Here is a 16,558-nt window from a genome sequence, read left to right on the forward strand (position 1 = left end):
TGCATCTCTTGACGCATAATTTCTATAGCGGAAGAACGCTGGACTCTATGTTTGCGTGCTGCATGTTACTCTTTTTAGGAAGCTTCTTTCCGCATCTTTTTCCGCGAACATAGCATGTTCTCTCACCAAGAACGGTGGATAAAATCTCATCTCTAGTCATTGGATGCTCGATCTCTTCAGATTGTTGAGTGACAACTTTTTGGAGTTGACCCTGCATTTATGCATAATCATGCTACAACCAGAATTCTGCCGTAGATTCCTCTACTTCTGCAAAAGACCTTGTACCACAAGTATACTTAGTTATTTTCTTTTCTCTGTTTCTTTTGTTCCTCTCACTTACAACCAGTAAGTAAACAGATTAGTAAACAGATTAATAAGTAACCTTTCAAATATATGAATGGTACCCTTTGGTTGGCAAAAGGATATGTTTACTCCATCTGCCACCAAATTAATTATCCATTGACTTTAGTAATTTGGAATAGGTTGTAGTATCTAGATAAGAACTGAGATCTTTAGCCTGCCTTTAGTGGGCAATTAAAAGCTGGTAAAAGAGGGAAACCTATTTTAAAATAGAGAGGAAGAAACAGGAAAACTCTCACAAGAATCAAAACCAAGCTTTTCAATAATATAATATGCAGAAGCATTAAATCCTAAATTACACACAAGATAAAAGAGTATTTATTCTTATAACTTTGAAGAACAGATCAAATATTATCTTCAACATTCATGTATCATCTAGAAAAATAGAAAGCAGAAACCTTTCCTTTTAAGAAAGAACATAACATAATCAAAAAAGGGTTTCAAAAACCAAACTTCAAGATAATAGAATTGTTACATCATGAATCAGATAGTTCATACAACACATAGATGAATCAGCAGGTAGAGTGAAATCAAACTCTAGGTATCAAATTTGCAGATAACTGGGTAATCAACATTTAAGGAATACAAGGTAATCAATCTGGGTATTTTTTGAATCTTCAGGTATTAAGTTAGTACCTTAAAATCCTGACTTCTAAAATATTATATTAAGTATTTCCAGTCCTCAAGCTCAACATCTTCAGGTCGATGAGACAATCTTTCTTCATTAGTATTGTACTTAGAGTACATCTTGCTGAGTCGAGCTTTCCATGATCTAAAAAGCCTTTGCATAGTGCTAATCGCAAAGGCTTGAAACCTATGCTCTTGCATCCCGCTGTAAACTTTAAATTTATCTTGACAATAAATGTAATATTTTATTCGATATCCTAACCACATAAATAAACAACAAAGAGGAGCATGATTCTGCTACTAATCAGAAGATGGAGGATCATATTGCGTTCGCAAAGTAATGAGCTTAGGAAACAAAGGTCATTCATATCAAACTGATATTGAGTAAAGTGGCATTAATGCCTATAGTGCTGATATAGCAAAATTCTTGTGATAGTGGATCCAACAACCTGCATTTCAATCCCCATTTTTTTTGTTGAATTCCCTTGGGAAGACAGGAAGAAGATGAAGGATATATGAAACCTTCTTGACTAGGATTTAGGTCTAATGCTTCCAATAATCTTAAGAACAAATTCAAGGAGATTAGGAATCAACCTGGTCAAATCTGTTTGATCATTTCACTAATCATGCAATGGAAGTATCTAAATTATCTGCTATTAGTTATATCTGCTTCTCCTCTAGTTTAAGGAGAATCATTTCAATGATTTTTTGAGCTATTTTCTGGATAAAACTTAACCTGACATCAGATTTAGACAATGCTGCAGGATTCTTTCTAGATGCTGAAAGTCATAGGCATAACCTGTTAAATTTGGACTCCATTCAGGTATTGGCATAACCTGTTAAATTTGGACTCCATTCAGGTATTTGAATTATAGTCCTACTGCACAGTTTATGGCAATATTACATTAAAATGGTATAACCTAGATACACATAATGAACAAATTAAACGATCATGCTTTATTATACGAAAGGAAGGAGGCAATTTGTGCAAACAATGGAGATTCTCATCCTGAAAGATTTCCATATGCAGGAAAGTCATTGATAGTCCACATAATAGCCACACGCATCAGAAAATTAGATTTTGTGTGCGCATCATAAATCTTCACCCCGTCCCATAATTCTTTCAACTCTTCAATCATTGGTTGTAATATACATCGATATCATTGTCTGGACACTTGGGGCATGGAATAAGAAGTGTCATCATGAAATACGGATTTTTCATGCAATCCCATGGTGGAAAATTATACGTAGATAGTACGAATGGCCAAATACTATGATTAGAACTCATGTTCCCATAAGGTTGGAACCCATCACTCGCCAAGCTTAGTAGAACATTGCTTAACTCAGCTGAAAAGGTGGGATGTTGTGCATCAAAGGATTTTCATGCTATTGAGTCAGACGGATGTCGCAAGACACCATCATCAATATTTCCCTCCCTGTGCCACCTCATCTTTTTAGCTGTCTCTCTTGCCATGTACAATCTTTGAAGCCTTGGTTTGATTGGAAAATGCCGCAAGATTTTATGAGCTACTTTCTTGCCTTCGTGTTCTTCGGACTTCCATCTAGACTTACCGCACTTAGGACATGCTTGGATATCAGCATAATCATGCCAATATAAAATACAATCATTCTGACAAGCATCTATTTTGGTGTACCCCAAGCCGAGGTTACAAAGAGTTTTCTTTGCTTCATAGAAAGAATTTGACACAAATAACCCCTCGGGAAGAACTTCTTTAAAAATGCTCAATAGTGAATCCATAGATTTGTTGATCCAATGGTTAAGACACTTCAAGTGAAGTAGTTTAACGACAAAAGACAACTTTGAGACTTTTTTACAACCAGGATAAAGTTCTTGTCTCAGCATCCTCTAATAATTCGTAGAACTTTGTTGCATGTATATTTGGCTCTTCGTTGTCCTCTGAATTATTATTATTATTATCCTCCACATTCGTATATCCACAAGCATCTTGAATCATTTTACTAATATTGTCCACTTCAATGTTATCATCTTCTGCTTCATCATCACTAACTACAATACTGGAAGTTTTAACTCTAACTGACACTTCTCCATGCAAGTCCCACACTTTATAAGAATCCCACAAACCCTTTCTCAATAAATCTCCTCTTACACCAACCCGTAGCTTGAACTCGGTATTCATACACCTTTTACAAGGATACCGAGTCATAGTGCTCACTGTTGGTTGACTGAATGCCCAATTAAGAAAGTTGTCTACTCCATCTTTATACCTTCGGTCGACTCTATTCCTAATATTCAACCAACTTTTATCCATACTTTCTATTTAAAAAAAGAAAGTTAATTAAATAAAAGTGCAGCGGTGATAATAATCAAAACATTTATAATAACAAACATACAAGAGAAATGAACAAATCAAATCACCTCTAAATAAAATGAGAAATATTGCAGCAAGTTTCTACTCTTACACATCTTTTGGTTACAAGGAAAATAACCAGTTTCATAAAAAAATATACACTGCCACATCTATAAACACCTTATTGATAAATAGGAAGATTGGTAAAGGCAGTAATCAATTCCAAACATATGATCAAGAATAAGTAATCAGCTACTTTCGGTGCATGATCTTATTACAATCAATTTCTAATTTGAAACTATCAATAAGGAAGTTGGCTTAGGAAACACTTATTATAGACACTCCTAATTAGAAGCTGTAATTCTCTTAAAGCTTCAATTGATACTAAAAATGTCACCACAATAAAGTTTGCTTCTTCACTGTTGTATGTGCTTCAAGACAATAACAGAACATATGACTAATGTGTAAGAATGATTTTCCGAGTAGAGGACATAAACTGGCATTTCATTTAGGAAGAAACAGGTACACAGAAGAGCAAAAAGCGTTGTTTAATGTAGAAGCAAAGATATAGCAGTGGCATCACAGCATCTGAAGGATAATTCTATAGAATTTATTAAAGAATTACTTAGTTGTGAAAGATCCAGGTAAATAAATTAGGAAGTAGGTGTTTATGGGATTGGTTGGAAATGATATTTAATAAAGTTTGCTAAAATCGCGTGTGTATATAATCGCGCATAAGTTTCATGTCTTATAATAGTTTAGATAAGATAAATATCAACAATCAAGTCGATCCATTAAAATTCTGGATTCTTTATTTATAATACAAAAGAAGATTGGTGCTAGATAAGCAGAACTTGTCTTGAAAGCAAAGATATTAGTTCTGAAAAAATAAACATGCGTCTAATAAGAGAAGTAAAGCATCAAATTAAATATATCAGCACTTGAAGATATAGAGCTTCATCTTCACCTCATTTATAGTTACGAATCAGTTCCATATATAGTATCAAAAGGCTTAAACTGCAGAGGATGAAACAATGAGCTCTTTTATCTACTGATTTAGGCATATAGCCATAAAAGAAAAAAAAATATTTTCTTATAACCTTACTATAACATATATATGCCTTATAAAATTTAAAAGTGTCTATCTACTGATTTAGGCATATAGCCATAAAAGAAAAAAATAAGAATGAAATACCAATATGCAATAGGTCTCTGAACAAGAAGCTTTTAGCTTACCCAAACTAAGATAGTCGATGTCACGATCCAAAATTCCAACCTGTCATGATGGCGCATATCTCAATACTAGGCAAGCCGATAATCTCAATAAACCAAAACTTCTCTTTAAGGTTGAAAATATAATATTTAAATACAATACAAACACTCCCCAAAACCTGTTGTCACTGAGTACATGAGCATCTAATATGAATACAAGTCTGGAAAATATAGTCTATAATAGTCTAAGACCAAATATATTGAACAAAGAGATAGAGAAGGAGAAACAAGGTCTGCGGAACACGGCAGCTACCTCAAAATCTCCTAAAAATCAACCGCGCGAAAGGATCAACACCCGCTATGTACGGGAACACCCGGATCTGCACACGAAATGCAGGGTGTAGTATGAGTACAACCAACTCACCAAGTAACAATAATAAATAAGAAACTGAAGATAGTAACGAGCTACACAATTATGGTTCATTTCCAGTAATTCTAGCAAAGAATAGACATGCTATCAAATCTGGCAGTTTAATGTCAAATCAATTTTTATACAGTTCTTGTTCATGTAATCCGTATATCAACAATCTTTCAGAGATTTCACAACAATGACAGATAGCAACTAAGTGCAACAACAAATGAAAATCAAGTACAACCTCTTAGGACAACAATCACTCACTAGGCTCCCAGCCCTTATCACTCCCTAGGCTCTCAGCCCTCATCACTCACTCTCAATGGGTACCCGCGCTCACTGGGAGTGTACAGACTCCGGAGAGGCTCCTACAGCCCAAGCGCTATAATCTGCACGGATAACTCACGTGCCATAATATAACTATCTGGATCCGCACGGCCAACTCACGTGCTATAGTATAATATAAGGATCCGCACGGCCAACTCACGTGCTATAGTATAATATAAGAATCTGCACGGCCAACTCACGTGCTGCACGGACAACATACGTGCTATAGTATCAATATCTCACAATCAGTCCCTTGGCCTTACTCAGTCATAAATTCTTCCAATCTCTCGGGCTCTTAATAATCATTAAATCAACCCAAACAATAATGATATGATGTATCAATAATAATAATAGAGACTGAGATAAAATATGCAAGTAAAAATTGAGAATGAGTACATATAGCATTTAGCAGGCAATTCAACAAGTACGCGACCTCTGTGGGTCCTAACAATACTATCGCATAGCCTAAGCATGATTTCTAACATGATTTACAGTCAAATTTTATCAACACATAGAGAACATATAGCTAACAACAAATTATTCAACTTTACAGTTTTCCGAGACAAACCAAGTCACAATCCGCTCAGTGCACGCCCACATGCCCGTCACCTAGCATGTGCGTCACCTCCAAAATAATCGCATGATACCAAGATCCGGGGTTTCATACCCTCAGGACCAGATTTAAAACTGTTACTTACCTCAGAGCATGAAATTCTTTACTCTGCTATGCCTTTGCCTCGCAAATCAGCCTCCGAATACCTCGAATCTAGTCACAAATAATTAATTTCAGTCAATAAAATTTATTGGAATTAACTCCATAAGAAAATACTAATTTTTCATAAAAATCTAAAATTTAGCTCAAAAATTGCCCGTGAGGTCCACATCTCGGAACCCGACAAAAGTTACAAAATCCGAAAGCCCATTCAACCACGAGTCTAACCATATAAATTTTACCAAAATCCAACCTCAACTCGAACCCCCAAAGCTTTAAATCATATTTTCAAATCCCTAAGTTCCAACCCCCGATTTACACCTCAAAAATATGTAATCTAGTCGGATTATTCGATGTTAATTCAATATTATGGAGTAGAAATGATCACAAGGGACTTACCTCAAGTTTTCCCGTGAAAACCATGCTCAAAATCGCCCAACCCGAGCTTGAAATGCCCAAAAATGGCAAAAGCTTGGAACCCCTCTATTTTTGTACTGTCCAGGGATTTTTGCATCTGCGGCAACTAGGCCACTTCTGTGCCAACCGCATGTGCGAAAAAAGTCCCGTATCTGCGCCTTTGCCCGCATCTGCACGCCTGTTTGCGCTCTTGCGCAGGCCGCTTCTACGCGCGTCCCTCTGCATCTGCGCTCACGCAGGTACGGAATTTCCCTCGCACCTGCGACCACTGCCCCATTGTCCATTTGCGCTAGCCAGGCTTGCTTCTGCGAGCTTGCACCTGCGATAGAATTTCCGTAGGTGCGATTGCAGCAGAGGGCAGAAACTTCACCTATTTCTTCTAAGTCCGAATTTGATCTGTTAACCATCCGAAACTCACCCGAGGCCCCCGGGACCTCAATCAAATGTACCAACAAGTCCTAAAACATCATACGAACTTAGTCGAGCCTTCAAATCACATCCAACAACACTAAAACACGAATCACACATAGATTCAAACCTAATGAACTTTGAAATTTTTAATTTCTACAAATAATTCCGGAACCTATCAAATCACGTCCGATTGACCACAATGACATAACGGAGGTACTCAAATTTTCAGAATGACATTTCGACCCCGTTATCAAAAAGTCAGCCCCCCGGTCAAATTTTTCAAAAATTTAACTTTCGCCATTTCAAGCCGAATTCCACAACGGACCTCCAAATAATATTTCGGACACGCTCCTAAGCCCAAAATCACCATACGGAGCTATTGGAATCATAAAAATTCTAATCTAAGGTCGTTTACACATAGGTCCATATCCGGTCCACTTTTCTAACTTAAATTTTCAATTCTGAGACTAAGTGTCTCATTTCTTTCCGAATTCCTTCCGAACCCGAACCAACTAACCCGGTAAGTCATAAAATAACTTTATAGCATAAATTGAGCAGTAAATAGGGGAACGGGGTTATAATACTCAAAACGACCGATTGGGTCATTACATTCTCCCCCTCTTAAACAAACGTTCGTCCTCGAACGGGTTCAGAACAATACTTGGGGTCTCAAATAAGTGTGGATATTTGCTCCACATCTCCTGCTCAATCTCCCAAGTAGCTTCTCCGACTGGCTGGCCTCTCCACTACACCTTCACTGATACTATGTTCTTTGACCTCAACTTTCGAACCTGCCGGTCTAAAATAGCCACCGGCTCTACATCATAAGTCAAATTACCGTCCAACTGTACTGTACTGAAATCCAGAATGTGAGACAGATCCCCGACATACTTTCGGAGCATGAATACATGGAACACTGGATGAACACCTAATAGACTAGGTGGCAAAGTAAGTTCATAAGCCACCTCCCCAATTTTCTTAAGTATCTCAAAAGGCCCAATATACCGAGGGCTTAACTTGCCCTTTTTCCCGAATCTCAACACACCCTTCATGGGTGAAATCTTGAGCAGAACCTTCTCCCCAACCATGTGAACAACATCACGAACTTTCCTATCAGCATAACTCTTCTGTATAGACCGAGCCGTGCGAAGCCGTTCCTAAATTACTTTGACCTTCTCTAAAGCATCCTGAACCAAGTCAGTACCCAATAGTCTAACCTCACCAGGCTCAAACCAACCCACCGGAGATCGACACTGTCTCCCATATAAAGATTCATACAGAGCCATCTGAATGCTTGACTGGTAGCTATTATTGTAAGCAAACTCTGCGAGTGGCAGAAATTGATCCCAAGAACCCCCAAAATCAATGACACAAGATCGTAGCATATCCTCCAATATTTGAATAGTATGCTCAGACTGTCCGTCCGTTTGAGGGTGAAATGATGTACTCAACTGAACCTGTGTGCCCAATTCTCACTGCACTGCTCTCCAAAACTGTGAGGTAAAATGCGTACCTCGATCTGAAATAATAGACACCGGCACACCGTGTAGGTGAAAAATCTCGCGAATATAAATCCTAGCCAACCACTCCGAAGAATAATTAGTATCGACCGGAATAAAATGCGCAGATTTGGTCAACCGATCTACTATCACCCAAACAACATCAAACTTTTTCAAAATCCGTGGGAGTCCAACTATGAAGTCCATGGTAATACGCTCCCACTTCCACTCCGGAATTTAAAGTCTCTGTAGCAATCTGCCCGGTCTTTGGTGCTCGTACTTTACCTATTGACAATTTAAACACCGAGATACAAATCCAACTATATCTTTCTTCATCGCCTCCACCAATAGTGCTGTCTCAAATCCTTATACATCTTCGCGGCGCCTGGATGAATAGAGTACCGTGGACTGTGAGCTTCCTGGAGAATCAGCTCACGCAAACCATCTACATTAGGTACACATAGCCTATCCTACATCCGTAATACACCATCATCTCCAATAGTGACTTCCTTAGCATCACCGTGCTGAACCATGTCCTTAAGGACAAGCAGATGTGGATCATCATACTGGCGCTCTCTGATGCGATCATATAAAAAAGACCGAGAAACCACACAGGCCAAAACTTGATTCGGCTCGGAAACATCCAATCTAACAATTGATTAGCCAAGGCCTGAACCTCCAAGGCTAAAGGCATCTCTTCTACGGTTAAGTATGTTAAGCTGCCCAAACTCTCTGCCTTACGACTCAAGGCGTCGGCCACCACATTGGCCTTTCCGGGATGATAGAGAATGGTGATATCATAATCCTTAAGCAACTCCAACCACCTTCGTTGCCGCAAGTTAAGATCCTTCTGTTTAAATAAATGTTGTAGACTCCATGATCGGTATATACCTCACACTGGACACCGTACAAATAATGCCGCCAAATTTTCAAGGCATGAACAATAGTTGCTAACTCAAGATCGTGGACTAGACAATTCTTCTCATGTACCTTTAACTGTCTGGACGCATTGGCAATCACCCTACCGTCTTGCATAAGTACTGCGCCGAGACCAATCCACGACACGTCACAATACACAGTATAAGACTCTGAACCTGTAGGCAACACCAATATTGGAGCTGTAGTCAAAGCTGGTTTGAGCTTCTGAAAGCTCTCTTCACATTTATCCAACCACCTGAACGGAGCACCTTTTTGGGTCAATTTAGTCATAGGCGATGCAATAGACAAGAGACCCTCCACGAAACTATGATAATAACCGGTCAAGCCGAGAAAACTCCAAATCTCAGTAACTGAGGATGGTCTGTGCCAATTCTGAACTGCCTCTATTTTCTTCGGATCCACCTTAATACCTTCACTCGACACTATATGTCCGAAGAATGCCACCAAACTAAGCCAGAACTCACACTTAGAGAATTTGGCATAAAGTTTCTCGTCTCTCAGCCTCTATAATACAATACCCAAGTGTTGTGCATGCTCCTCCTGGCTACGTGAGTAAACCAGAATATCATCAATGAATACCAAGACAAATAAATCAAGATATGGCTGAAATACACAATTCATCAAATGCATAAATGCTGCTGGGGCATTGGTTAGCCCAAAAGACATCACAAGAAATTCATAGTGGCCATAATGAGTCCTGAATGCCATCTTTAGAATATCCAAATCCCGAATTTTTAATTGGTGATACCCAGACCTCAAATTAATTTTGGAGAACACCCTCGCTCCCTGAAGCTGGTCAAATAAATCATCAATACGTGGCAATAGATATTTATTCTTGATTGTAACTTTATTCAACTGCCTATAATCAATGCACATTCGCATAGTACCGTCTTTCTTTTTCACAAACAGAACCGGTGTACCCCAAGCTGACACACTAGGCCTAATAAACCCCTTTTCAAGGAGTTCCTGAAGTTGCTCTTTCAATTTTTTTAACTCAATTGGTGCCATACGATATGGAGGAATAGAAATGGGCTGAGTGCCCTACACCAAGTCAATACCGAAATCAATATCCCTGTCGGGTGGCATACCCGGCAGGTCTGTAGGAAATACATCCGAAAACTCTCACACGACCGGTACTGAATCAATAATAGGAGCATCTGCATCAACATCTCTCACAAAGGCCAAATATGACAAGCATCCCTTTCCAACCATACGTTAGGCCTTCAAATAAGAAATTACCCTGCTAGGAACAAGATCTAGAAAAAACCCTCCATTCAACCTTTGGCAACCCCGGCATCGTCAACGTCACAATTTTTGCGTGACAGTCCAGAATAGCATGACATGGAGACAACCAATCCATACCCTGGATTACATCGAAATCAACCATACCGAGTAATAAGAGATCAACTCTAGTCTCCAGTTCCCCAATAGTTACCACACACGACCGATACACACGATCTACAGTAATAATATCGCCCACCGGTGTAGATACACAAACAGGTGAAACTAAGGACTCACAGGGCATATCCAGATAATGAGCAAAATATGATGATACAAATGAATAAGTGGAACCGGGGTCAAATAATAAAGAAGCCTCCCTATAGCACACTGAAACAATACCTGTGATCACTGCATCTGAGGCAACAACATCTGGCCTAGCAGGAAAAGCATAGAATCGAGCATGTCCGCCTCCTGATCGGCCTCTCCCTCTTGGGAGACCCCTAGCTGCCTGACCCCCATCCTGAGATGGCAGGGCGGGTGGTGTAACTACTGGTGCTGGTGCTATCGGTCAAGAACTCTGTTATGAAACCCCACTCAACAGCCTAGGACACTCTCTCTTGAAATGACCAAATTCTCCGCACTCAAAACAACCCCTCCTCTCACAGAACTACTGCTCTTGATAACTCGAGGAATGACCTGTAGAAGCCTGTACGGATGAGGCATGATGAGAACTCTGCACTAGTAATGCACTGAATGAAGACTGGCTTGAGTGAGCACTGTAAGAACCATGGCTAGCTGATGTACCATGATGAGCTGGACGACCCGTCTGAGCGTGTCTGTAAGAACGACCCCTACCACGGTGAAACTAGCCCCCTGAAGGAACACCGCTGTAATCACCCGGACCACGAGGCCTCTTAGACTCTCTCTCTCTCTCTCTCTCTCTCTCTCTCTCTCTCTCTCTCTCTCCATGTTCGTGGGCCATCTCTATCTGCCAAGCAATGTCCACTACTCTCTCCCTAGTCATAAGTAACCGCAGCTGATATGTGAGGCCATCAATGAACCTCCTAATCCTCTCCCTATCAGTGGGGACCAACCAAACTGCGTGACGAGCCAACTCAGAAAATCTCATCTCGTACCACGTCATGAACATATCACCCTGGCAAAGCTGCTCAAACTGTTTGCGCAGCTCTTCTTTGCGGGACTGAGGTACGAACTTCTCCAAAAAGACCACAGAGAATTAATGCCAAGTAAGGGGTGTTACGCCAACAGGAATGCGTCTCTCGTAAATCTCCCACCGTCTGAGTGCAGACCAAGAAAACTGAAAAGTAGTGAATAAGACCCCACTGGTCTCCAGAATACCCGTTGTCTGAAGCATCCGTTGACACCTATCCAAAAAATCCTGAGCATCCTCTGACTTAGTACCGCTAAATGGTGCAGGTCAAAGCCTCTCAAATCTCTCAAGTCTCCTCTTCTCATCATCTGCCATAACAGGAACTACCGGGGCCTGAGCAGCTGCAACTGGCTGGGCTGGTAATGCCCCCGATATCTGAAGTCCCTGTACTACCTAATCTGGAGTACGGGCAATGGGGGTATGAGTACCTCCCCCAGCCTGAGAAGTAGCAGGTGCGACCTGAGCCGAAACCACCTGAGCAAGACCAGTACAGGCTGCCAATATTTGGGCCAAAGTCTCCTGAATGCCTGCAATCTCAATAGGCACAGCTGGTGCCTGAGGTGATCCTGTAGGCTCAACTATATCTGGAATCTGCTCCTGAGCTGGAATAACTGGTGGTACTACATGTGCTATTCTAACTGTGGTACGAGCTACACCTCGACCTCTACCTCGGCCCATGCCTCTACTACGGCCCCGGCCTCTCGCGGCCCTAACTGGTGGTACTGGTGGCTGACCGTTCGATCCGGTAGTACGTGTCCTCACCATCTGTGAGAGAATATAATAGCAGAAAATTAGTTTCCAGAATCAACAAATTCGCACGACAGAATACAAGAAAGTGAAATTTTCCAAAGGGTTCTGCAGCCTCTCGAATATAAGTACAGATGTCTCCGTACCGATTCGCAAGACTCTACTAAACCTGCTCATGACTCGTGAGACCTATGTAACCTAGGCTCTGATACCAACTTATCACAACCCAAAATTCCAACCTGTCGTGATGGCGCCTATCTCGATACTAGGCAAGCCGATAATCTTAATAAACCAAATCTTCTCTTTAAGGTTGAAAATATAATATTTAAATACAATACAAACATTTCCCAAAACCTGGTGTCACTGAGTACATGAACATCTAATATGAATACAAGTTTGGAAAATATAGTCTATAATAGTCTGAGACCAAATACAGTGAATAAAGAGATAGAGAAGGAGAGACAAGGTCTGCGGAACATGGCAGCTACCTCAAAATCTCCTGAAAATCAACCGCGCGAAAGGATGAACACCTGCTATGTCCGGGAACACTTGGATTTGCACACGAAGTGTAGGGTGTAGTATGAGTACAACCAACTCACCAAGTAACAATAATAAATAAGAAACTGAAGATAGTAACGAGCTACACAATTATGGTTCATTTCCAGTAATTCTAGCAAAGAATAGACATGCTATCAAATCTGGCAGTTTAATATCAAATTAATTTTTATACAGTTTCTGTTCATGTAATCCGTATATCAACAATCTTTCAAAGATTTCACAACAATGACAGATAACAACTAAGTGCAACAACAAATGGAAATCAAGTACAACTTCTTAGGACAACAATCACTCACTAGGCTCCAAGCCCTCATCACTCCCTGGGCTCCCAGCCCTCATCACTCATTCTCTATGGGTACCCGCGCTCACTGGGGGTGTACAGACTCCGGAGGGGCTCCTACAGCCCAAGCGCTATAATCTGCACGGACAATTCACGTGCTACACGGACAACTCATATGCCATAATATAACTATCTGGATCTGTACGATCAACTCACGTGTTGCACGACCAACTCACGTGCTATAGTATAATATAAGGATCCGCACGGCCAACTCACATGCTGCACGGCCAACTCACGTGCTGCACGGCCAACTCACGTGCTGAACGGACAACTCACGTGCTATACTATCAATATCTCACAATCAGGCCCTCGGTCTCACTGAGTCATAAATCCCTCCAGTCTCTCGGGCTCTTAATAATCATGAAATCAACCCAAATAACAATGATATTATGTATCAATAATAATAATAATAAAGACTGAGATAAAATGTGCAAGTAAAAACTGAGACTGAGTATATATAGCATTTAGCAGGCAATTCAACAAGTACGCGACCTCTGTGGGTTCCAACAGTACTATCACATAGCCTAAGCATGATTTCTAACATGATATATAGTCAAATTTTATCAACACATAGAGAGCATATAGCTAACAACAAATTATTCAACTTTACAGTTTCTCGGGACGGACCAAGTCACAATCCCCTCAGTGCATGCCCACACGCCCATCACCTAGCATGTGTGTCACTTCCAAAATAATCGCATGATACCAAAATCCGGGGTTACATACCCTCAGGGCCAGATTTAAAACTGTTACTTACCTCAGAGCGTGAAATTCTTAACTCTGCTATGTCTTTGCCTCGCAAATCGGCCTCCAAATGCCTCGCAAATCTAGTCAATAAAATTTATTGGAATTAACTCCATAAGAAAATACTAATTTTTCATAAAAATCCGAAATTTAGCACAAAAATTGCCCGTGGGGCCCACATCTCGGAACCCAACAAAAGATACAAAATACGAAAGCCTATTCAACCACGAGTCTAACCATATAAATTTTACCAAAATTCAACCTCAACTCGACCCCCAAAGCTTCAAATCTTATTTTCAAATCCCTAAGTTCCAACCCTCGATTTACACCTCAAAAACATGTAATCTAGTTGGATTATTCGATGATAATTCAATATTATGGAGTAGAAATGATCACAAGGGACTTACCTCAAGTTTTCCCGTGAAAACCTTGCTCAAATTCGCCCAACCCGAGCTTGAAATGCCCAAAAATGGCAAAAGCTCGGAACCCCTCTATTTTTGTACTGTCCAGGGATTTTCGCATCTGCGGCAACTTGGCCGCTTCTGCGCCAACCGCATGTGCGGAAAAGGTCCCGCATCTGCGCCTTTACCCGCATCTGCATGCCTGTGTGCGCTCCTGCGCAGGCCACTTCTGCGCGTATCCCTTCGCATCTGCGCTCATGCAGGTGCGGAATTTCCCTCGCACGTGCGACCACTGCCCCATAGTCCATTTGCACATCTGCGCTTGCTAGGCTCGCTTCTGCGAGCTCGCACCTACGATAGAATTTCCGTAGGTGCGATTGCAGCAGAGGGCAGAAACTTCAGCTATTTCTTCTAAGTCCGAATTTGATCCGTTAACCATCCGAAACTCACCCGAGGCCCCCGGGACCTCAACCAAATATACCAACAAGTCCTAAAATATCATACGAACTTAGTCGAGCCTTCAAATCACATCCAACAGTACTAAAATATGAATCACACATAGATTCAAGCCTAATAAATTTTAAAATTTCTAATTTCTACAAATGACTCCGGAACCTATCAAATCACGTCCGATTGACCACAAATTTTGCACACAAGTCATAAATGACATAACGGAGGTACTCAAATTTTTCGAATCGGATTTCGACCCCGTTATCAAAAAGTTAACCCCCCGATCAAACTTCCCAAAAATTCAACTTTCGGCATTTCAAGCCGAATTCTACTACGGACCTCCAAATAATATTTCGGACATGTTCCTAAGCCCAAAATCACCATATGGAGCTATTGGAATCATCAAAATTCAAATCCGAGATCGTTTACATATAGGTCCATATCCGGTCTACTTTTCTAACTTAAATTTTTAATTATGAGACTAAGTGTCTCATTTCATTCTGAATTCCTTCCCGACCCGAACCAACTAACCTGGTAAGTCATAAAATAACTATATAGCATAAATTGAGTAGTAAATAGGGTAATGGGGTTATAATACTCAAAATGACCTGTCGGGTCGTTACAGTCGAGTTCTGTCAAGACTGAAAATCAACAACAACATCAAATAGGCCTCAAATGAGTCTTTCTGTGCAGGTTTTTTTGTATTCCTGTAGATTATCAAATGGTTCAGAGAAATTCGAGATGAAATCTAAGAATAAAAATGTAAAATCATCGAAATAACAATAATCCCTAACTGCATGTTGAAAATTTTGCCATATTCTTTCTTTTTTGATGTTTTTTTCCCCTGTACACAGTAGTGACCTAAGTCGGAAATTAAGTTCCCAAATCGTTGCAATATTTTACTCGAAAACTATTTTTTTCCTTTTGGCGAAGCAGTTGAGGCATTCCGAGAAGTTCATGTTCAATTTACCGCGGCCAAAAACCCACAATCGATATGGATTTGAACAACAACTTTATGAGATTTTCGTTCCTAAAAGAAAAAGGAAAAGATTAGGGATTTGAACACTTATAGAAGAGGGGAAAAAATCTGTCAAGCTTCGATCTGTTATATGAATGGTTAAGTAATTCTATGAATGGTTAGGATGGATGAAGCTTGTTATCTCCTCCATTAAGCAGCGAAATCGTTATTGGGCAAGAAGTAGAAACCGATTGAGATTCACATTTTGGGAAAATTTTAGCAGAGAGAGAGGAGAGATTTCTAGAGAGGGGGGTTTGGATGTCTTCTGATTTCAGTTCCTTAAATTAATTAGTATATGTGAGGATTTTTTAATTTTATTTTTTATTTTAAATTAAAATTTCTAGGGTATAGTAGTGGCCCAGTCGCTCCAAATTATCTTTAGCGGCGACAAGTTAAAAGTCGCCACAAATAATATGGAGCCAAATTTTTTTTTAGCGAGACCGAAAATTTCAACAACATCAGAGGCGACCTCAAAAAAGTCGCTGCTAAATATTTATCTTCTGTAGAGACCTTTAATATTGCTGTTAATGCTATAAATGTTGTAGCAACCTATAGGGTCGTCGTTATATGTTGCCACTAAAAATCTAAATTCTTGTAGTGAGAATGGCACTCAAGGTAAATGTTATAAGTTTTTATCAAAACTTACGTATTGACAAGAGTAT

At 40.1% G+C, this 16,558-nt stretch overlaps 1 protein-coding gene across 1 annotated transcript in view; it reads left to right on the forward strand.

The window, feature by feature from the left end:
- The first annotated feature begins 287 nt into the window (after positions 1-287).
- The window catches only part of LOC107804511 (polypyrimidine tract-binding protein homolog 2), a 120,384-nt gene continuing 104,113 nt past the window's right edge, over positions 288-16,558 (forward strand). Inside the window, exon 1 of the mRNA XM_075251941.1 lies at positions 288-297. The gene's annotated coding sequence lies outside the window, so the exon portion shown is untranslated. The remainder of the gene's footprint in view (positions 298-16,558) is intronic.

Source organism: Nicotiana tabacum, chromosome 4 (genome assembly GCF_000715075.1).
Source record: "Nicotiana tabacum cultivar K326 chromosome 4, ASM71507v2, whole genome shotgun sequence".
Classification (NCBI taxonomy): Eukaryota; Viridiplantae; Streptophyta; class Magnoliopsida; order Solanales; family Solanaceae; genus Nicotiana; species Nicotiana tabacum.